Source organism: Leptodactylus fuscus, chromosome 1 (genome assembly GCF_031893055.1).
Source record: "Leptodactylus fuscus isolate aLepFus1 chromosome 1, aLepFus1.hap2, whole genome shotgun sequence".
Classification (NCBI taxonomy): Eukaryota; Metazoa; Chordata; class Amphibia; order Anura; family Leptodactylidae; genus Leptodactylus; species Leptodactylus fuscus.
This window is the reverse complement of record NC_134265.1, coordinates 30,163,339-30,187,954: the sequence shown is the minus strand read 5'-3', so window position 1 is coordinate 30,187,954 and position 24,616 is coordinate 30,163,339. Positions and strand designations below refer to the sequence as shown.

Genomic DNA, 24,616 nt, shown 5'->3' with positions numbered 1-24,616 from the left:
TCTTTGCAATGACTGGTACACGGTGAGTTTCTTGGAGTTATTTATTGCGCTTCTCCATTCCTCGATGTATCGCTCTTTGTCTCTCTCAATGACTCCTTTTATTTGAGCCTTGTTCAGGGCATGTTGGGCGTGTCCCCTTATGCTAGGTTCACATCAGTGTTGCTTTTCTATCGGTTAGGTCCTTCGGGGGACCTGAACAGAAAGGTGAACCATTAAAACACAGACACAGAGCTTGGACAACCCAACTGACAATAATGGGGTCCGTTGGGTGTCCAGTGTCTTTAAACTGAAACCTGTAGGGGGAAAACTCCTTTGTCCATGACTTTTTCTTCTGGTTGACATTGTGACGGAGCCTCTAACGGAGAGTCTGATGCGGATGTGAAAGCAACCTCAGCTAAATCTCATCTCAGTCGGTCTCTAGGGACGGGTGAATTTCGCAATATTCGTTTTGCAAATATTCATCTGTAAGTTTATATTGGGACCAAACCGAAATGCTTTTAAAATTATTTATTGAGTCAATGGAGTCCATCGGGCTCCATATGTAACTGCTATTTTAGCAGTCTTCTTGCTCATTATTCTGGTCCTCCAATGGACCAGAACAATGGAAAGGCAACGCTAATGTGAACCTTAAAAAGTGGAGGCCCAGCAGGGGGTGCGGAAAATAAGAAACACCGGATCAAGCAAAAACTTTCTAATATACCTTATCAGATAAAAATGCTTCTTTCTAATCTTATCAGGCTTTTTCTTTCTTAAGAACTCTATGGAGAAGAGAGGGGGAGGAATCTTCATTTAACCAGGTGCCAACTGCTCATTGACTATGTATGTCCGGGTGGTCACCGTTTATCTCTACAAGGACATACCTGTAAGTCTGTGCAGAAATCTGCAGCTAAATAATATTATGTTTTTCCAGATATAAAAAAGAAAATTAAACACCTTAAAAATAAAGCCCCATGTATTACAAAAAAAGACACAAAAATTATTTGAATAATCAAAAAAAAAAAAAAATACCAAAAATTTGTGCAGTCATGAACCAGGAAATTGAGTCTGGTCCTGAAGTGGTTAAACAATGTTGATAGTGTATAAGTTGAGACAATATATTTGGGGTAATGAAGTCCAAGTTAAGGGGGTTGTTTCTTATAATAAGGCTATTTATGAAGGTTCAGCAAAGGATATAGGGAGGTGCGATTATGGGACTTTCCCTGTTTAATAAGGGGGTGGGCGAAATTTGCAACATTAAACCCTCTGCCAGCAAAGAAGTTTATTTTCACATAGCCTTAGATGTGGTTTAGATTTGGATTCGTCTCAAGACTTCAATGGGCAACATCTGCAACAGACTCACATTATATGGGAAAGTTAATCTTTATCAAATAGTGTAATAAACATTTTAATTGAGAGACCCTAGAATGGGAAATAAACGCAACACCAAATGTCCTAATATTACGACTACTAACACTCCGACTACTACTAAAACTGCTTGAGACAAAATGTCAACGTGTAATGGTGAAGTATTAGGCCCTAAATGGGTGATCTGGACTGTGTAATGTTTGTATCGGGGGGCTGTTACTAGAGATGAGCGAGTAGTATTCGATCGAGTAGGTATTCGATCGAATACTATGATGTTCGAAATATTCGTACTCGATCGAATGCTACTAGTAGAGATGAGCGAACACTAAAATGTTCGAGGTTCGAAATTCGATTCGAACAGCCGCTCACTGTTCGAGTGTTCGAATGGGTTTCGAACCCCATTATAGTCTATGGGGAACATAAACTCGTTAAGGGGGAAACCCAAATTCGTGTCTGGAGGGTCACCAAGTCCACTATGACACCCCAGGAAATGATACCAACACCCTGGAATGACACTGGGACAGCAGGGGAAGCATGTCTGGGGGCATAAAAGTCACTTTATTTCATGGAAATCCCTGTCAGTTTGCGATTTTCGCAAGCTAACTTTTCCCCATAGAAATGCATTGGCCAGTGCTGATTGGCCAGAGTACGGAACTCGACCAATCAGCGCTGGCTCTGCTGGAGGAGGCGGAGTCTAAGATAGCTCCACACCAGTCTCCATTCAGGTCCGACCTTAGACTCCGCCTCCTCCGGCAGAGCCAGCGCTGATTGGCCGAAGGCTGGCCAATGCATTCCTATGCGAATGCAGACTTAGCAGTGCTGAGTCAGTTTTGCTCAACTACACATCTGATGCACACTCGGCACTGCTACATCAGATGTAGCAATCTGATGTAGCAGAGCCGAGGGTGCACTAGAACCCCTGTGCAAACTCAGTTCACGCTAATAGAATGCATTGGCCAGCGCTGATTGGCCAATGCATTCTATTAGCCCGATGAAGTAGAGCTGAATGTGTGTGCTAAGCACACACATTCAGCACTGCTTCATCAAGCCAATACAATGCATTAGCCAGTGCTGATTGGCCAGAGTACGGAATTCGGCCAATCAGCGCTGGCCAATGCATTCTATTAGCCCGATGAAGTAGAGCTGAATGTGTGTGCTAAGCACACACATTCAGCACTGCTTCATCAAGCCAATACAATGCATTAGCCAGTGCTGATTGGCCAGAGTACGGAATTCGGCCAATCAGCGCTGGCTCTGCTGGAGGAGGCGGAGTCTAAGGTCGGACCTGAATGGAGACTGGTGTGGAGCGATCTTAGACTCCGCCTCCTCCAGCAGAGCCAGCGCTGATTGGCCGAATTCCGTACTCTGGCCAATCAGCACTGGCTAATGCATTGTATTGGCGTGATGAAGCAGTGCTGAATGTGTGTGCTTAGCACACACATTCAGCTCTACTTCATCGGGCTAATAGAATGCATTGGCCAATCAGCGCTGGCCAATGCATTCTATTAGCGTGAACTGAGTTTGCACAGGGGTTCTAGTGCACCCTCGGCTCTGCTACATCAGATTGCTACATCTGATGTAGCAGTGCCGAGTGTGCATCAGATGTGTAGTTGAGCAAAACTGACTCAGCACTGCTAAGTCTCTGCATTCGCATAGGAATGCATTGGCCAGCCTTCGGCCAATCAGCGCTGGCTCTGCCGGAGGAGGCGGAGTCTAAGGTCGGACCTGAATGGAGACTGGTGTGGAGCGATCTTAGACTCCGCCTCCTCCAGCAGAGCCAGCGCTGATTGGTCGAGTTCCGTACTCTGGCCAATCAGCGCTGGCCAATGCATTCTATTAGCTTGATGAAGCAGAGTGTGCACAAGGGTTCAAGCGCACCCTCGGCTCTGATGTAGCAGAGCTGAGGGTGCACAAGGGTTCAAGTGCACCCTCGGCTCTCCTACATCAGAGCCGAGGGTGCGCTTGAACCCTTGTGCAGCCTCGGCTCTGCTACATCAGAGCCGAGGGTGCGCTTGAACCCTTGTGCACACTCTGCTTCATCAAGCTAATAGAATGCATTGGCCAGCACTGATTGGCCAGAGTACGGAATTCGGCCAATCAGCGCTGGCCAATGCATCCCTATGGGAAAAAGTTTATCTCACAAAAATCACAATTACACACCCGATAGAGCCCCAAAAAGTTATTTTTAATAACATTCCCCCCTAAATAAAGGTTATCCCTAGCTATCCCTGCCTGTACAGCTATCCCTGTCTCATAGTCACAAAGTTCACATTCTCATATGACCCGGATTTGAAATCCACTATTCGTCTAAAATGGAGGTCACCTGATTTCGGCAGCCAATGACTTTTTCCAATTTTTTTCAATGCCCCCAGTGTCGTAGTTCCTGTCCCACCTCCCCTGCGCTGTTATTGGTGCAAAAAAGGCGCCAGGGAAGGTGGGAGGGGAATCGAATTTTGGCGCACTTTACCACGTGGTGTTCGATTCGATTCGAACATGGCGAACACCCTGATATCCGATCGAACATGTGTTCGATAGAACACTGTTCGCTCATCTCTAGCTACTAGCTATTTGCAGTAAATATTCGATTCAGAACCAGCGTTGATTGGTTGAATGCTATACACTGTATAGCATTCGGCAAATCAGCGCTGGTTCTGCAGCAGGCTCGTCTGTGAGGAGGTGGAGTCTAAGGTTGGACCACAGCAGTCTCCATTAGACAAGCCTCCAGAAGAACCAATGTTGATTGGCCGAATGCTGTACACTGGCCAATCAACGCTGGTCAATGCATTCATATGAAAAAAAAATCCGCTCCCTCCTAACAGCAAGCTGCCAGCTCTCCCGACTAGCAGGAACGAGCCTGCTGCAGAACCAGCGTTGATTTGCCGCAGGCTTGTCTTTGCTAGTCGGGAGAGCTGGCAGCTTGCGGTTACGAGGGAGCTTACTTTTGATCAGGGCAACTGCAAGCGCTGTGCAGTTAAAGCGCACACACCCCATAGACTATAATAGGGTCCGTGCGCTTTAACTGCACAGCGCTCCTCCTAAACACTCTCCTCCTGCTATTCGTGGACTTGGTGACTCTCCTTTATTTGAATAGTGGTTTCCCCTGAAATGAGCATTTTTTCCCATAGACTATAATGGGATTCGATTGAGTAGTCAAATATTGAGGCTCTACTCAAAACGGATATCGAATCTCAAATATTTACTGTTCGCTCATCTCTAGTTATTACAACTACCATGTGGGACTTTTTTTTGCACCTGATTGTCATTGTCCATTTTTTCTTTGCTTTCACTTTTTCATTTTCCATTCACATAGACTTATAGGGCTTTTTTTTCAGTGGGATAAGTTGTATTTTCTAATGACATCAGAGTCCCATGACCATGAAGCCGGGAACCTATTGAAGCTCCCAGGCTTGTCTGGCATTACCTTCTATTGCTGGTTGCTTTATGCAGCCTGCAATAGAAGTGCTGATATTATACAATGAATTAGTGATCAGACCTCCTGGGGATCAAAATCTCTAGGTCTATTAAATGCAATAGAAAAATATATATACACACATGGACAAAATCGTTGGTTCCCTTCATTTAATGAAAGAAAAACCCACAATGGTCACAGAAATAACTTGAATCTGACAAAAGTAATAATAACTAAACTACATGTTGACAAGCCACAAAGATTCTGGGAGAATGTCGTCCTATGGACAGATGAGACAAAAATCCACCTTTTAGGCAAGGCTCACCAGCTCTATGGTCACAGGCAGAAAAATGAAGCCTATCTTGAAAAGAACACTGTCCCTACCATGACACATGGAGGAGGCTCTGTTATGTTCTGGGCCTGCTTTGCTGCATCTGGCACAGGGTGTCTTGAATCTGTGCAGGGTACAATGAAATCTCAAGATTATCAAGGGATTCTAGAGAGAAATGTGCTGCCCAGTGTCAGAAAGCTTGGTCTCAGTCGCAGGCCATGGATCTTGCAACAGGACAAAGACCCAAAACACACAGCTAAAACACCCAAGAATGGCTAAGAGGAAACATTGGACTATTCTGAAGTGGCCGCTATGAGCCCTGACCTAAATCCTATTGAGCATCTTTGGAAGGAGCTGAAACATGGCGTCTGGAAAAGGCCAAACCCGAGACAACTGGAGCAGTTTGCTCATGAGGAGGGGCCAAAATACCTGCTGAGAGGAGCAGAAGTCTCATTGACAGATACAGGAATCGTCTGATCGCAGCGGCTGCCTCAAAAGGTTGTGCAACCAAATATTAAGTTACTGAACCATCATTTCTGTCCAGGCCTGTGTCATGAGGTTTACTTTTTTAAAAAAAAAAAATTGTGTTGAAGCGAAAAGCAATGTCTGACTTTCATTTGTTCATTTTCATAGAATTTCTATTCATTATTACTTTTGTCAGATGCAAGTTATTTCTGTGACCTTTGTGGGTTTTACATTCATTAAATGAAACACCAAAAAGAAAAAAACGCTCAACTTGGTAACACTTGTGTCAGTTTGAGAGCAAAATGTGGTTGTACGGAAAAATACTGCCAACTGTTATGGAGTCAATATCAGAAAATTGGAAAAAATTCCAGCATACCACTATTTTAATAAAACGTAACCTTTACTTCATATTAGGAATGAAATCATGGATATTACATCACCCTTCCAGAAGGCAGGAACATGGCGTATAGCTGATACATTTCGGGACCAGATTTCTTTGAGTCCCTTACCCTTACCTTGGCTATGAGTAAGGGACTCAAAGAAATCTGGTCCCGAAACACATCAACTATACACAGTGCTGCACCTCCCATGAGGCGACCTGAAGCGTCCTATGCCAGGGCCACGGGAAGGGCGGCATTTTTGCTGACCTAAGGCAGTCCAGGACAAGCTGTCCTGGACTGGCTTAGGGCCACCGTCACTGAGCGGTGGATTGGGGAGGCTGCTGGAGCAGCGCTGCTCCAGTGGCCTCCCCTCACGCTCAGGCAGAGAGCAGGTCCTCTCCCTGCCTGCTAAAGACGCTCACTCCGCTCGCCCCCGCCCCCTCCGCTCAGCCCCACCCCCTCCACTCGGCCCCGCTCCGACGTCCGCTTCAGGTGGCAGAAAGCCATGGTTCACCCCTAGCTATATGCCATGTTCCTGCCTTCTGAAAGGGTGATGTAAGGTTACGTTTTATTAAAATAGTGGTATGCTGAAATTTTTTCCAATTTTCATTCATTAAATGAGGGCGACCAACAAATTTGTCCACCTGTGTATATATTAAAAATTAAATCCTCGTATGTATATCACACAAGAGCCGACAGATCCTCTATATACTACACCACACAAGATAGCTGAAAAGTCCCTTTAAGACTACTGAATATGTTAGAGACGGCTCAATGATGTCTCAAGCTTCATTTGTATTCTCTCATTAGAATCCCGTTTTTAGTTAAACCCACGTTGGAATAGCCTTAAGAAAGGCTATTCTTCCCCTACCTTTAGAAGTCTTCTCCGCACCGCCATTCGGTATATATTCTCGGTTTCTTCATTATGGTAATGAGTTTCTCGTTGCACTGGGGGCGTTCCCCTGTGCTGCGAGAAAACTCTCCAGCGCCACCTTCTTCTTGATCTCTGCCTCCGCCTCTTCTCTCCTGTTCGGCCACAGGAAAATGGCTGTCTGCGCCCACTGCAAACAGACAGGAATTGGACCTGTCCTGAGTTTTGCTCATGGTCCCATACACCGACCAATGAAAATACATGGTCATGTGTACGGGGCCATAAAAATGAATGGGTCCGTGAGCTAGCCCTAAAAAACATGACTGTGCACACGGTTATGTCCATGAAGCGCAAGTTTTTGAATAAATAAATACTATATACATATATATGTGAAAATAATTTTTAAAAAAGCTATTAACTTGTCTTTCCAGCACCTTGTTTCTCCTATGCCAACAGTTCACTGGTCCCGTGCCAGTCTTTGTGTACTACTGGCCGCCCCGGTGACACCAGTAAGCCTCCTTCTAGATCACAGACGCTGCACTTTGTATCTTTCAACCTCATGGCCTTGGCAATCTTATCATGCTTTCAGCTACCTGAGAAACTGAAATAAACCTGTTCAACAGGGAGAAGAAATTCTCTGTTCAGACTATGGCTTCTTGTGCTCAAATGATGGTCAACGAGACAGAAAAATAGGTGTCTTCTAGAAAACTCGAGCACACATGCTGCAGAATTCTGCATAGTTTGTATGTTTTCCCCTTGTCGGTGTAGGTTTCCTCTGGCTACTTTGGTTTTCGATTTAGATGGTGGCAGTAGCTGATTTTTTTTCTGTCATGGAATTTTAAATTTTGCTCTGCCCAATAATGACAAAATAGGCTAAATAAAGGGGCACACTTTTCTAAATACTGATTTGAATTCGGATTCAAATTTAGCATCAAAATCTGCTTTAAATTCTGAAGCAGAAATTTTCTGCTTGACAAATTCAGTATCAGATTCCTTACATGTGAACATCCATTATATGGGATACCTCTTAAAATTCATTATGGTTTTCTAACCTATTAAAGGGGCTCTATCATCGGGAAAAGTAATTTTTAACTAATCACATCCTTGCATAGCCTTTAGAACGGCTATTCCACATGTAGCTTTAGTATGTAGATTGCCTCACTGGTTTCTGAATAAGTCTGTTTTTATTCATATGCTAATTACACTGGTGCACGATGCATCGTGCACTCCTCTCCTATTGTTTCCTATGGGAGGCTGATGATGACGATGACTCAGCTTCCTGTTTGCCTCACACACATAGGAGATAATAGCAGAGAGCAGTGCTGCTGGGAACTTCCTGTGCTGGCTGGAAGCTCATTAGCATATGAATAAAAACAGACTTATTCAGAAACCACTGAGGCAATTTACATACTAAAGGTAGGTGTGGAATAGACTATCTAAAGCCTATGCAAGGATGTGATTAGTTCAAAATGACTTTTCCCAGTGATAGAGCCTCCATAGGCTATTCCACATGTACCTTTTGTATGTAAAATGCCTCAGTGTTTTTTTTTTTTTTTTAATGATCCCATTTTTATTCATATGCTAATTAGCCTGTCGATACACCCCGTAAGTCTCATCGTGCACCTTCTGCCTATTCTTTCCTATGTATATATTCAGCACAGGCCGCTGAGGATGATGATGATGACTTCCTGCTTCCTGTTTGCACACACATAGGAGATAATAGCAGAGAGCAGTGCTGCTGGGAACGTCCTGTGCTGGCTGGAAGCTCATTAGCATATGAATAAAAACGGACTTATTCAGAAACCACTGAGGCAATTTACAAAAAAAAAGGTACATGCGAAATAGCATTCCTAAAGGCTATGCAAGGATGTGATTAGTTAAAAATGACTTTTACCAATGATAGAGCCCCTTTAATAGCAAGCTGTCAGAGTGTGCTGTACCTTAAAGGTGCTTAGCACTACAGGAAATAGCAAAATGGCTGCATGTTGTTCTGCTGAAAAGCCAAAATGACACCCCATTCTCTAAACTTCACTTCCTATTCTTCAGGTATTGACTGAAGCTTCACCTTATAGAAATCCTATTCTTCCAGTCCCCTGTATATACTACATATACTGTATAATACTGAGAGCTTTCTGCTTCCTTCTGAGAAAGTAATATGTGTGCACTTTGGCCCATGTACAGAGGAAGCAGCTAAAAAATAGAAAGGAGCTCTGAGTATCAATGGTATTATGTGTAGAGTGAATGGGGGAGGGCACAACAACAGGAAGTCACTGAGGTGAAGCTTCAGCCAATAGCTGCAGAGCAGGAAGTAGTATAAAGGGGAATTGTTTAGGTAAGTCTTTCTGTGCACCCAGTATCATGGAGTCAATTGTATCCCTGTGTCAAAGACCCATAATATACCCAACACTCTTAAGACACTCACGTAAAAGCCCCCAAATGTTCAACCACACCATTGAAAATCAGTTTTTTTATGGTCTATTAAAACCTTTTTCCAAACGGATGATACTTAAGCATCAGAAGGAGATAAATGGACATGGAATGGATACACAACGTCCATCAAAAATGGGTGTGTACATCTGTCTTTCTCAGACAAAACGGGGGAGGGGATAAAATAAATAACTAAATATGGCGGTCATACCATAGGAAGATGGAGCAAGTTCAGTTTGGGAGTGGGAAACCCTGACACAAATACATGTTATAGCTGGTGGGTCATCCGGAGTGAGAGTGCTACAACATGGGCATATACTGTTTCCTCTATTGTGGTTTATATGGCTACATGGATTGGGTTACAATTTTTCAATGGGGTATTCTCTACCAGAGATTTATGATTTGGTTTTGCAGCTGCCATTGGTATTCGGGTTTTATATTTGCAGAGAATGACTGAACTATTGGAGAGAGTTTAATTTTTTAACTCCCTTATTTTTGTATATACATGTCTATGAATTTCTACAGCAAACAAAATATCAATTTTTTAAGCAATTTATTTTTTGTTTCCATTTTGACATATTTTTTAGGATATATTTATTATTTTTATAGGGTGTAAGATCGCAGACAGTGGATACTTATATCATGTTTATCAGGTTAGCCTCTTTAGTTCAGTTTTTGCCAGCTATGGGCTGGCTCGCTTTTGCACCCCAAAAATTGGTGCAATTTTACCCATTTGGTGGATTCAATGTACAAGTTTAAGAAGGGTCTGGATGTCGTTCTTAGAAGGAAAAATATTACAGGTTATGAGTCGAGGGTAATGTGTCTCAATTGGGAAAGACAGTACAGGGACTTATTAGAACTTACCGTATATACTCGAGTATAAGCCGATTCGAGTATAAGCCGAGGCCCCTAATTTTACCACAAAAAAAAAAACTGGGAAAACTTATTGACTCGAGTATAAGCCGAGGGGGGAAATGCAGCAGCTACTGGAAAATTTCAAAAATTAAAATGGTCGGAGTTTTTGGGTGCAGTAGTTGCTGGTGCTGGGGAAGGGGAGGGGGTGTTTTGGTTGTCTGTCTGCCCCTTCCCTGAGCTTGAGCACTGTTTTTTCTTCCCCCACTTGGAATTCGGCCTGGCTGTATATAGGGGATCTGCAGTGCTCCTATTAACCCCTTCCCGACGGAACAGGAGCACTGCAGATGTATACCCTATATTCAGATACCCAATATTCAGTAGACCGGGCACTGTCAGACACAGGGATACCTAATGTGTATTTTTTTTTTCACAGTCATTTTCTACTTTTATATGTGTTCTAGGGAAAGCAGGGATTTACAACTTTTATTTTTTTATTTTTTTTAAAATCTTTTTTTTTTTTTTTTTTTTTGCACTACTTTATGGGAGATTCTATACATTGATAATGTGGCTGGTCATAGACCCCCACCACCACCACCACCACCCTCCTAAAAAAAAAAAATTTTTTTTTTTTTTTTTTTTTTTTGCTGACTCCAGTATAAGACGAGGGGGGCTTTTTCAGCACAAAAACTGGGCTGAAAGATTCGACTTATACTTGAGTATATAAGGTAAATGCCCTGCGGAGAATTCTGGGTGAGGAACATGCAAATATGTCCTCATTGGTGGAAAGAGGAATGTGACCCAGTGCCATATTTTGGAACAGGTTATGAGCTTAGATATTTTGAGATGACAAGTTGATCCAAGGTTTTATATTCATCGCCTCATGGGCATTTTTTGCCTTCTTCTGGATCAACATTGTAGGGTTATAGGTTGGACTTGACGGACTTGTCTTCATTCAACCTCATCTACTATGTTATATTTTAGACACTCCCTGTAGTTGTCTGAAAAATGCACCAATTTCCTCCCACTTGCTATGTTCGAATCCAACCACAATAGTAAACGTACCCCAATGTGTTATGCCTATCACAAGGCTTGGCGGGTCACTGCACGACACAAGGATTTAAAAAGCACTGTCATACACTGCCCCCTCATGCCCTGTACTAAGTATAACTCAATATCTCGGACTATAAAAGTGTACAACATAAAACCTATTTCTGCAATATACCACATACCATTCATATAATAATAATCGAGATTTCCTACTTTATGTAGTACTTGAGCACTTTTACATGGAACGCACCTTTAAATATTTTTTGGGTGAGACTTCTGTGCTTGGCTCGCTGCGATTTTACTTTGCATGCTCGCTCATCGCTACAGGGCGAAACTAACAGAGGCCTCTGCAAACAATTTGTTTCCTGGATACTGGAAGTGGACAAGATTGTATCTTTCTCTGTCAGATGCCCTTCTCCATTGACCTCAGTGAAATAAGAAAACAGTCAGATGTCTTATTTTGCCATAGATGCAGGAACATAGAAAAATGGAACAAATGTTCACTTTAGGCAACGCTTCAATCCAAATATTCCATTACGTCCCGAGCATCGTCCAGGATAGCACAAGGCTCGCCTGTGTGCTCTTACATTGTGCATTAACCTGTCACCTCCTCTGCTGTGTCCTTGCATTCCTTAAGGAACCCATATTGGCATATGCCAGTTGTAACAAGCAAGTCAAGAGCGGAGAAGATTGCAGTATTTTTGGACACTAGATACGTCTGTAAAGAGGAGAAGATTACTAGATCAACTCTTACAGGGATCCTTCAGTTCTTCTTCTGACATCAGTAGTGCTGTGCAGCCCGAGAGCAGGGAGATGTCTCCAACTACGTACGTCCAGTCTGCATCATGTCAGATGTATTGATAGGTTGGCAATGGAGATGATTATGAATGTAGAAACTTTCCATGATCTGGCACCTATAAGAAACCCAAGCCTGATTCTCTTATTGTGACCGGGTTATCTTCTTATGTATGTAGTGTCAGGGGCATAATTAGGAAAGATGGAGCCCCGTAGTAAGCTGAGCACCCCAACCCACACATGGTATAATGCCACCTTTACTGGCCCTTATTTGATATATTGGCCCTTTATTGTCCCCCATATAATATGCTGTTAAATGCCTCCATACAGTAAGGGACTATGATACCAGCCCCATACAGTATACTGTTCCTGTTAAATGCCTCCATACAATAAGGGACTATGATACCAGCCCCATACAGTATACTGTTCCTGTTAAATGCCTCCATACAATAAGGGACTATGATACCAGCCCCATACAGTATACTGTTCCTGTTAAATGCCTCCATACAATAAGGGACTATGATACCAGCCCCATACAGTAAAGGCCCATGTAATAGGCCTCCATACAGTAAGTGTCCCCGTTACAGGTCCCTACACAGTTTAGTGCTCTCCCATACAGGCCCCCACCGAGGTACTTTAGGCTGATACCTACTGGACTACTCCAGCAGATATCGGTTGATTTATACTTACTTTTCCGCAGTCCAATCCAGTCTATTCCCATTCCCGCTTAGGTCTCCAGTGGCCACCACATATTACGTCTTGACACTTAAAATGCGACATCGGGGACATAATATGCAGTGCTTCCCGGAGGCCTACTCGGAGGACAAAAGGACAAAGTGGACAAGAACTGGGGTAGATAAGAAAAATCGGAAAAGTAGCAGGAACCAGCTGGGCCCCCTAAAGTTGTGGGCCCCATAGCAGTTGCTACAGCTGCTATACTGGTAGTTACACCACTGTGTAGTGGCTGGTTTTGTGCCAAAAGCCAGAAAGTTCCTGCAAAAAAACGTCATCACTAAAATGGTTAGAGAAAATCTGAAAAACTCTGCAAAATTAATTATCTATATTTGCAAAAAAGTTTACCTGTCAATCCTATTAATATTATAAATGTGAAAGTTTGTGAGTTTGTGGGTTTGTGTGTTTGTATGTTTGCATGTTCGGATGTTTGTTCCTCAATCACGGAAAAACCGCTCAACCGATTCGGCTGAAATTTTCCACAAACATAGTTAATACACCCGATTGCACAATAGGCTACTTTTCCTCACAATAGCGCACATACATTTGTGCCAGGACCCCCACAAAACCCAAACTCACATCACCATCTCTGCAATCTCACACACTTTGGACCATAGCAAGCCACAAAATTCATATTGCCCTCTGCAGCCTCGCCCCTAACCCCACACAATCACATATACATATACTTTACCACTTTGCCCCTCACCTTAACGATACTCCAGGAGGCTCTCTTTAACGCTCCAGAGCAGCCATGTTTGCCGACCCCCACCGCTCTGACAATCCGTGACACCCCCCACCCATGTCAATACCCCTAGGCGGTCTAATAAATGCAAAAAATTTTTTTTAAAAAAAGTAAAAAAATATAAAAAAAAATAAAAAGGATTAAAAATTCAAATCACCCCCTTTTCCCTAGAACACATATAAAAGTACTTAAAAACTGTGAAACATATACATGTTAGGTATCCCCACGTCTGAAATCGCCCGCTCTACAAAGCTATACAAATATTTTTCCTGTTCGGTAAACGCTGTAGCGGGAAAAATGGTCAAAAGTGCCAAACCGCTGTTTTTTCACTGTTTTGATTCTGATAAAAATTTGAATAAAAAGTGATCAAAGCAATAACATTTCCCGAAAATGGTAGAACTACAAAGTACACCCGGTCCCGCAAAAAAAGACGCCCTATACATCCCCGTACACGCATGTATAAAAAAGTTACGGCTGTCGGAATATGGCGACTTTTCAAAAAAAAAAATTTTAAACACAGTTTTGGATTTTTTTTAAGGGGTCAAAATGTAAATAAAACCATATAAATTTGGTATCCCCAGAATCATAACGAAACACAGAATACGGGGGACATGTCATTTTGGTTGCACAGTGAACGCCGTAAAACCAAAGCCTGTAAGAAAGTCGCAGAAATGCATTTTTTTCTTCAAATCCACCCCATTCTGATTTTTTTCCCTGCTTCCCAGTACATTATATAGAATAAATAATGGTGGCATCATGAAGAAAAATTTGTCCCAGGAAAAATTAAGACCTCATATGGCTCTGGGAGCGGAGAAATAAAAAAGTTATGGGGTTTAGAAGGAGGGGAGTCAAAAACGAAAATCAAAAAATGCCATCGGCGGGAAAGGGTTAACTTCAAATACTTCTGTCCCAAAGTCACTATGTAAAGTTTCTCACAACACCGTATAGCAGCTCAAATACAAAGTAACTTCTACACAAAAGTCTCATGTATTCTCTGAATTACAGAAAAAACAAGATACAAAGTTACATTTCATATCCCATACCTTATACACACTACGAAAACCTTTCCCGCGCCTGTATATACCCACTGCTACAATCACCGCAGACGAAGTCGCGGGTACCAGCTAGTTGTTTATAAATGTAAATAGGGTACTGCTTGTTGGCAAATCCCTTTAATATATTTACAGTGTTGTATACAAGGTAAGTGGAGAACGGGACTCCCCTCCCCCTTATGAACTCAAGCAATGTCTAGAACCATGTACACACTTCATACTGTACATATAAACTGAATGCTGAATGAATATATACTTGAGTATAAGCTGAATTTTTCAGCACAGTTTTTTTTTTTTTTTTTTGTTTTAATGTAGATTGTGAGCCCCACATAGAGCTCACAATGTACATTTTTCCCTATCAGTATGTCTTTTTTTTTTTTTTTTTTTTTTTGGAATATGGGATGGAAATCCATGCAAACACGGGGAGAACATACAAACTCCTTGCAGATGGTTTTATGCCCTTGGCGGGATTTGAACACCAGGACTCCAGCGCTGCAAGGCTGCATTGCTAACCACTGAGCCACTGTGTGCCCCTTTCAGCACAGTTTTTGTCTATGACCAGCCGCAATAGTAATGTATAGAATCTCCCATAAAATAGTTCTAAATCCCTCCTTACCCTAGAATACATATAAAAGTAGAAAATTACTATGAAACACATACACTTATCCCTGTGTCTGACAGTGCCCGGTCTACTGAATATAGGGGATCTGCAGTGCTCCTTTTCCATCAGGAAGGGGTTAATAGGAGCACTGCAGATCCCCTATATTCAGCCAGACTGAATTCCAAGTGGGGGAAGAAAAAACAGTCCTCAAGCTCAGGGAAGGGGCAGACAGACAACCAAAACACCCCCTCCCCTTCCCCAGTAACTACTGCACCCAAAAACTGAGACCATTTCAATTTTTGAAATTTTCCAGTAGCTGCTGCATTTCCCCCCCTCAGCTTATACTCGAGTCAGTAAGTTTTCCCAGTTTTTTGTGGTAAAATTAGGGGCCTCGGCTTATATTCGGGTCAGCGAGTATATACGGTATGCACATTCATGTACTCAGCCATTCACCCGGGCATGGTTATCCTTCTTTCACTCAGGACAGATGCTTACTCACAGACACAAATTCACACATGCACTCATGTACACAGCTGGCTTTTCACTCAGCCATATGTGACTTTTTGAATTAGTCGCTCTTGCACTGACATCCTCATTAAAGGGGCTCTATCATCAAAATTCAGCCCTATGAGCCCCACATATGCCTGAATAGCCTTTAAAAATGTTTTTACGGTCTTAGTTTAAAATGGGGGGGCTTTTAAAATACCATTAACGGTGCCTGAATAAGGCTATTCAGGCATATTCAGGCATATGTGGGGCTCATAGGGCTGAACTTTCATGATAGAAGGAAAAATATTACAGGTTATGAGTCGGGGGTGATGTGTCTCATTTGGGAAAGACAGTACAGGGACTTATTAGAACTTAGATGCCCTGCGGAGAATTCTGGGTAAGGAACATGCAAATATTTCCTCATTGGTGGAAAGAAGAATGTGACCCAGTGCCATATTTTGGAACAGGTTATGAGCTTAGATTTTTCGAGATGACAAGTTGATCCAGGGTTTTATATTCATTGCCTCATGGGCATTTTCCTGGATCCTAATGCAAAATCTGGGACCAGGCCTTCCACCTAATGTTAGAAATGGGTGACCCTCCCAAAATTTGTTTTGGGTTCAGGTGGCGCAGGTCCCTGATTCATTTCAGATTGAACCAGTTTGAATAGAAACGAAGTGAAAGGGTTATATAATGGGGTCCAGAGTATAAGAGGTGGAGACCCAGGGGAGGTGTAAAAATTAAAAAAACATTTTTACTCAACCTCTCCCACTTCCTATAGGTCTCCTCACAGTGTCCTAGTCATGTCATGAAACTCGGTGTGCCCACTTCATCGATGAGGCCCCATTACAGCGGTGGTGACCTTGGGGACATGACTTCACCAGGAGACAGCACCGGAGGATGGAAGGTGAGGAGGCCCAAAAGAGGTATCAGAAAGTGAGTATTTTTCTCACCACATATCTGAAGGTTGGAGAAATATGGTTATCTGGTAATAAAGCTTACCAGATCTCCAGAGTCCCAAAGTTACCTGTGAGAAGGGTAGTAGGGGAGGCTGAAACTTTTGTTCCTCTGTTTTCCCTGCTGACTCTCGGACTTTCGTTGACGTCACCAAATCCCCTCTACATTGAGAAGACGGGATCAGGGGCGGATCCAGGGCCGGGCGAGCCGGGCAACCGCCGGTCCCGGTCGGCATGTCCCGATTTCAACTCATCGGCGTCCTACGGACGCCGATGAGCTGAAAATATAGGCGTTTAAAGCAGGAGCTGTAGCCAGGCATCACATCGCAGCTACAATATGTGTCTGAGAGAGATCTGCGGGGGAACGAGGGAAGGTGAGTGTGTGTGTGTGAGAGAGAACAGTATGACGCTGGGGAAGATGAACGGAGGGAGAACGGCATGACACTGGGGCAGATGAAGGGGGGAGAACGGCATGACACTGGGGCAGATGGAGGGGGGAGAACGGCATGACACTGGGGCAGATGGAGGGGGGAGAACGGCATGACACTGGGGCAGATGGAGGGGGGAGAATGGCATGACACTGGGGCAGATGAAGGGGGGAGAACAGCATGACACTGGGGCAGATGGAGGGGGGAGAACGGCATGACACTGGGGCAGATGAAGGGGGGGAGAATGGCATGACACTGGGGCAGATGAAGGGGGGGAGAACGGCATGACACTGGGGCAGATAAAGGGGGGGAGAACGGCATGACACTGGGGAAGATGGAGGGGGGAGAACAGCATGACACTGGGGCAGATGGAGGGGGGAGAACAGCATGACACTGGGGCAGATGAAGGGGGGAGAACGGCATGACACTGGGGCAGATGAAGGGGGGAGAACGGCATGACACTGGGGCAGATGAAGGGGGGAGAACGGCATGACACTGGGGCAGAAACGGGGGGGACATGAAACTGTGGGCAGATGAAGGGGGGAGAATGGCATGATACTGGGGCAGATGGAGGGGGAAGAACGGCATGACACTGAGGCAGATGAAGGGGGGAGAATGGCATGACACTGGGGCAGATGAAGGGGGGAGAACAGCATGACACTGGGGCAGATGGAGGGGGGAGAACGGCAGGACACTGGGGCAGATGAAGGGGGGAGAATGGCATGACACTGGGCAGAGACGGGGGGGACATGAAACTGGGGGCAGATAAAGGGGGAGAATGGCATGAAACTGGGGACAGAGATAAAGGGGGGGACATGAAACTAGGCATAGATGAAGGGTGTATATGAAAATGGGGGAGAGATGGAGGGGGGACATAATTTACGGGTGACTGTAGGAGGATTATACTGTGTGGAATCACATGAAAAATTAATGAGAATGGGCGGAGTCAACATAAAAGTGAGCGGGCCTAATTTATTTTGTTCCCTCTTTCTAGTCTTCAACAGTTGAGAAGTACAGGTTAGAAGTGCGAGACCCCCCAATAAGTAGGGCCCCACCAAAGTCAATTGGCCAGGGCCCCGCAAACCCTGGATCCGCCACTGTGTGTGCCATCACTCCATTCATATCCAATGGCACTGCTAAAGATAGGTAAGTCATATACTTGGCTACCTCCAGCAGTACCATAGCAGGGAATGGTTTAGTCACACATGCTTGATCAGTTTCTCCTTTCATGTAGGACTTTAAGATTTTTACTCTTATGATCAGCGTGTTATCCCGTATCTTCTGGAATATCTGTAATATACTCATAAATAGGGTTAAGTGATCATGTTTGGAAAAGATCAGATTCCGATCGGCGATCGAGAAAATTTCACAATCGCCATAGGAATTCCAAACACGATCTTTTTAGGTGATTGTTTCCCACAATGCTTTGCTACTGGCCAAGCATTGTGGGAAAAGCTAAGAATGTTAGCCTTCAATAGCAAACACGATAGAATGAGTCTGTCACATAGGATAAATGATGATGCACGGACCAGTCCCCCGGATTGGGACGGCAAAACATGTACAAGAGGAAATTAGTCCAGCACCACAAGCATATAATATGCTAAAACATAACTTTTAATTGAAAAAAGTAAAAAGACATATAGGAGGATACAGAAAACTACACAATGTCCTTCAAATTCCACACATATTCATGATAAAATCAGTAGATGGAAGAAAAAAGAGCATGACTGTGATATTAGAATGGAACAAACCACGTCCTTGTTCACATGATGAGAGCTGACGCGTTTCGAGATGTTAATCTCTTAGTCGTAGCCATACTGAATGAGACAGAAACTCGAACTTAAGTAAACGACCCACCTATACATGATTACTTCATAATAAGTAACACCTGATTCATGAACTCACGGACTCAATGTGTATATGTATAGCCTTCACACTGAGTATGCGCTCCGCTCATTTTGAGTTGAGTGTATACTCAGTTTGAAGGCTCGCTGCAGTTCCATAGGAATGATTGGAAGCAGCCGGCACACAGCCTTAACCCCCTGCGTGCCGGCTGCGTCCATTCATTCTAATGGGAGACTAGCTAACATCTCTAGTAGTTACTTACCTGCAGAGATGGCTGATCCGGTGCCCGGTGTTCTTGTTCTTCTTTGCCTCGCTGGTCCCGCCTCCCAGGTTAGTGTTTAAAGAACTAGGAAGAAGGCAGGGCTTGTGGCTTAGGAGAGTGTGGGCGGATACAGGGCGGGGAAATGTGACGTCTCCCCTCCCAGTACCCGCCCACACTCTCCTAACCTGGGAAGCAGTGGGCAGCGAGGCGAAGAAGAACGAGAACACCGGGCACCGGATCAGCCATCTCTGCAGGTAAGTGGACACCAGGGGGGACTAAGTAGCCAGAGGATTAATAAAAAATCCTCTGGCTACTTAGTGATTAAAAAAAATCACTACACAGCGTGGATTCTAACAATTAAAGCATTCAATTGTTAGATTCCATGCTGTATAGCGAATAGGACTGTTTTTAAAATCCCATCTCCGATTAGTAAAAAAATCCCATTGACTTGCATTGGGATCGGAATTGGAATCAAGATCGGGTTCGAATGAAAAATGATCAGAAATTGGATTTCAAAATCGATCCTGAAAAGTCAAGATCGGCTCAACCCTACTCATAAACAGCATAAAATGATGCTATCAATCTGCAATATAAGGCAGTGTCCCATCTACACTACTGACGCTTTCCTTTTACCATCGGCCTTTCCCCCATCAGACTGATTTTTAGCACTAATAGAACTTATCAGGTCTTATCAAGTTGTGAGATAAAAGCTTTTATAGAATGTATAATGTTATAAACCAGATCACAATGACTGTTAACGCTACGATAAGACCAAGCTACAAATACAATAACTGAACATAAAGGTAGTAAACACAGAAGATTCGGGGAAATACTTGGAAAACAAGACTAAGCAAAAACATAAACATGAGCAGAAGGGCGGGAGAAGGTTAGTGAGTAAAACAGATGTCCACCAGACTTAGACTTGACAGTACTACTTGAAACAAAGATCAAAAAGCAATAGTCATTCAGAGCAGGAGAAAAAGGGAATAACAGAGGTGATACAATGTAAAGGAAGACGGAGATCCTACCCCGTTATTGTAGTGGGCACGAGTTCAGGGCACAGGTCATCTGTGGGTCCTTCCGAAACCCTAGTAAACTAAGTGAATGCAGAATTTTATGTGTTGCTGCCATCCCTTGTGCTGGTTTATGCAAATAGGGTCATAGCATTTCAGTATTTGTATTTAGTATTTTATTGATAGAGGTTTTCAAACTTTCTGAAATTGGGACCCACTTTTAGGGCAGGACTTTCTGACCCCTCATTACTGAACTTTTTCGACAAAGTCAGCTATATTCGGCCTTTATTATTCTTTTCACCTGCATTCTGTATTGTTCCCTCCCTGCATACTCTCAGCTCTGCTGAATTCATGTCCCTCATTCCATCTACAACCTCCACTTTACCATAACATTCAGCTCTGCTACATCCACATTTCCCTTCAAACACTAATTACCTGCGACATCGATATTCCCTCACACTCAGCGTTGCTACATCCACATTTCCCTTCAAACACTAATTACCTGCGACATCGATATTCCCTCACACTCAGCGTTGCTACATCCACATTTCCCTTCAAACACTAATTACCTGCAACATTGATATTCCTTCACAGTCAGCACTGCTACATCCACATTTCCCTTCAAACACTCACTACCTACAACATCCATATTCCCCCCACTCAGATCTGCTACATCCACTTTTCCCTTCAAACACTCATTACCTACAACATCGATATTCCCCCACATTCAGCCCTGCTACATCCACATTTCCCTTCAAACACTCATTACCTACAACATCCATACCCCCCCACTCAGTGCTGCTACATTCGAATTTCCCTTCAAACACTCATATCTACAACATCCATATTCCCTCACACTCAGCTCTGCTGCATTCACATTTTGCTTCATCCATTTTTCTCCACACTCAGCCTTCTATATCCACCTCCACTACTCAGCCCTATTACTTCCACATTTACGTCTACACACTCAGCTTTGCTGCATCCACACTCAGCATTGCTACTTTCCTATTTTTCCCCCTACAGGCAGCCCTGCACAGCTGCTACTGTACATGGATCTATTGTACAAGCTCTGACATTGAATGTAACTGGTCACACGACTGTGACATCATCAATGGTCCTTTTTGCGATGTCTGCAAAATACTGAAAATTAGTACTGCCACGTGAAAGAAATTTCTCAACTTGGCAAGCAACCCCCTAGAGGTCTTCACAGACCTAGGGGGTCGTGACCCACACTTTGGGAAGCAATTTTCTAGTTTACCCCTAGAGGAGTCGGTTCTACACCATTTCTAGTTTTTTTTTTGTTTTTTTTTGTTAATTTAAACAAATATGGGACCAAACTAATGCAAAATTTTAATGGGGTTCTCAGGCTAAATAAAAAAAAAACTGAGTGCATGGGATGATGTAAAATGTTAAAGAAGTGTTGCTTACCTGTTTCATACCCAGTTGTCCCAGTGTTGGGTCTCAATCCTTTTCCCGATTCTCTGCAGCACTTTAACAATGACAACAGTGACTTCCAACATGGCTGCTGCAGCCAGGGCCGCCATCAGGAATTTTGGGGCCCCATACAGCCTAAGTGTCTGGGCCCCCCCTCCCCCGCCATTTTTGCTTTGCGCGCCGCGGGAAATTTAGCCCCACCCACTGTTATGTTGACTCCGCCCACTCATTAATTTTCCATTTGCCCGCACACTGTATAATCCTCCTACAGTCACCCGTAAATTATATGTCCCCCCTCGGTCTCTCCCCCAGCTTCATATACACCCTTCATCTGCCCCCAGATTCATGTCCCCTCCATCTCTGCCCCCAGATTCATGTCCCCTCCATCTCTGCCCCCAGATTCATGTCCCCACATTTCTGCCCCCAGATTCATGTCCCCCCCATCTCCATACCTCCCAACTTTTGAAGAACTAAAAGAGGGACAAAATGTGCATCTGCCCCCAGTTTCATGTCCCCCCTCCATCTCTGCCCCCAGATTCATGTCCCCCATCTCTGCCCCCAGATTCATGTCCCTCCATCTCTGCCCCTAGATTCATGTCCCCACATCTCTGCCCCCAGTTTCATGTACCCTCCATCTCTGCCTCCAGATTCATGTCCCCCTCCATCTCTGCCCCCAGATTCATGTCCCCCATCTCTTCCCCCAGATTCATGTCCCCCATCTCTGCCCCCAGATGTCTGGGTGTCTCTCTTGCTGACACATATGCGGCTGAAGCGAGGAGCTGACCTGTGTCAGCTCCTCGCTTCGCCGCTGCCGCGAGGAGCTGACCTGTGTCAGTGGGACCTGTGTCAGAGGGACAAAATGTGCATCTGCCCCCAGTTTCATGTCCCCCCTCCATCTCTGCCCCCAGATTCATGTCCCCCATCTCTGCCCCCAGATTCATGTCCCTCCATCTCTGCCCCTAGATTCATGTCCCCACATCTCTGCCCCCAGTTTCATGTACCCTCCATCTCTGCCTCCAGATTCATGTCCCCCTCCATCTCTGCCCCCAGATTCATGTCCCCCATCTCTTCCCCCAGATTCATGTCCCCCATCTCTGCCCCCAGATTCATGTCCCCCATCTCTGCCCCCAGATTCATGTCCCCCATCTCTGCCCCCAGATTCATGTCCCCCATCTCTGCCCCCAGATTCATGTCCCCCCATCTCTGTCCCCAGATTCATGTCCCCCATCTCTGCCCCCAGATTCATGTCCCCCCATCTCTGCCCCCAGATTCATGTCCCCCATCTCTGCCCCCAGATTCATGTCCCCCCATCTCTGCCCCCAGATTCATGTCCTCTCCATCTCTGCCCCCAGATTCATGTCCCCACAGTGTCATGCTGTCCTCTCTTTCATCTGCCCCCAGATTCACGTTCCACCTCCACATTAAACTTACCTTCTCCTCCGCTCCCTCGCCGCTCTCTGCGCGTCTCTCTCGCTGACACATGCGGCTGAAGGAAGGAGCTGACACAGGTCAGCTCCACGCTTCGCCGCTGGGTGTCTCTCTTGCTGACACATATGCGGCTGAAGCGAGGAGCTGACCTGTGTCAGCTCCTCGCTTCGCCGCTGCCGCGAGGAGCTGACCTGTGTCAGCTCCTCGCTTCACCGCTGCCGCCTCTCTCGCTGCCGCTGACACGTATGCGGCTGAAGCGAGGAGCTGACCTGTGTCAGCTCCTCGCTTCGCCGCTGCCGCCTCTCTCGCTGCCGCTGACACGTATGCGGCTGAAGCGAGGAGCTGACCTGTGTCAGCTCCTCGCTTCGCCGCTGCCGCCTCTCTCGCTGACACATATGCGGCTGAGCCGGGTTCTGGCTCAGCCGCATATGTGTCACCAAGAGAGGCGGCAGCGGCGAAGCGAGGAGCTGACACAGGTCAGCTCCTCGCTTCAGCCGCGTATGTGCTCAACTCAGATCTGCGTCCTCTGGACGCAGATCTGCGTTGAAACAGGACATACAATGACTGCTGCCGGCTCCAGGGGGCCCGGCCCCCCCCCCATTTTAAAATTTGGCCGGGCCCCTGACGCCAGTAGCAGTAGTACTGGCCTATCGGCGGCCCTGGCTGCAGCCAATAACTGACCTCATCGGGCACATGTGCTAGCCAGTTGTCACCGACGGAAAGGTTCCAGTGCTGCAGCAATAACCAACAATTGAATGCAAACACTGAGCCCAGTGAGTGGCGGCAGCAGCCATATGAAGGGTCATTGACGCCATACCTGGATATGCCAGAACCAGAGACCGATGGAAGAGTCTTGGACCCTCAGCAATTTTTTTAGAATATTTATTTATGATTGTTTGTTTCTTTTTTCTAGAGTTCTAAAATCTCTATACCGACTTAAATATATTGGGGATGTTCCAAGATTTAAAGGGATTTTAATTTTTTATGGCCTTTTTTCATTATAGGGTCTGAAGAGACCAGAGAGTATAATAATTTAACTTCCAGTTCTCCGGTGGCTTCGAGTCGAACTTGAAACTTTTGGAATATTTGGGTCAAATCTAGTACGGTCCAAACCGAATCAGTCATATCTAGTGGAGTCCATGGAAGGTATATGGCTCTAGTTGATGCTTCCAACCAAGGCAAACTAGTATGGAGAGCCCTGTAGGATAGAAATAATCACAGATAGGGGCTCGTCTGCAGAGTCTGCACCGAATACTCATGTCTTATCCCATTAACGTCCTCATTCACTGCATGCTATCATTCTTAACACTTTATACATAATAGGTTGCCCATATTTTTGCCTATCGGTTCCATCTTATCACAACCAGCATTATTCCTACAGTCACCTGCTAACAAGACAACTGACCGTTACCTTGCTACTGCTATTATATATTTGTTTTGTAAGCTGGAAATTTTCTGTTGAGTCGGCAAATTTCTCCGGAAATTCTTGATAAACGCTCACGTCAGAAAACATGATTTATTTGCTGATGCCAGTAAATGCCTCAGAGCACAATTTTTTCTTTTACATGCTGGAAACTTCAAATTCCTGAATAAAAACAACATCCCTTGTTCTTTACGAGGACAGGTCAACCAAACACAAGAATGTGCTAGGATTGAGGTCCTTTTACTTTGCTATTGACAACTTTCATTTTTAATCTTTGATAAAAGTCT

The 24,616-nt window shown here is 44.6% G+C and overlaps 1 non-coding gene across 1 annotated transcript; it reads right to left on the bottom strand.

Moving 5' to 3' along the window:
* Window positions 1-23,226: 23,226 nt before the first annotated feature.
* LOC142190978 (small nucleolar RNA SNORA17) lies at window positions 23,227-23,352 on the bottom strand. The gene has a single exon (XR_012714602.1). It is a non-coding gene; the product is annotated as a small nucleolar RNA SNORA17 (small nucleolar RNA).
* Window positions 23,353-24,616: the final 1,264 nt, after the last annotated feature.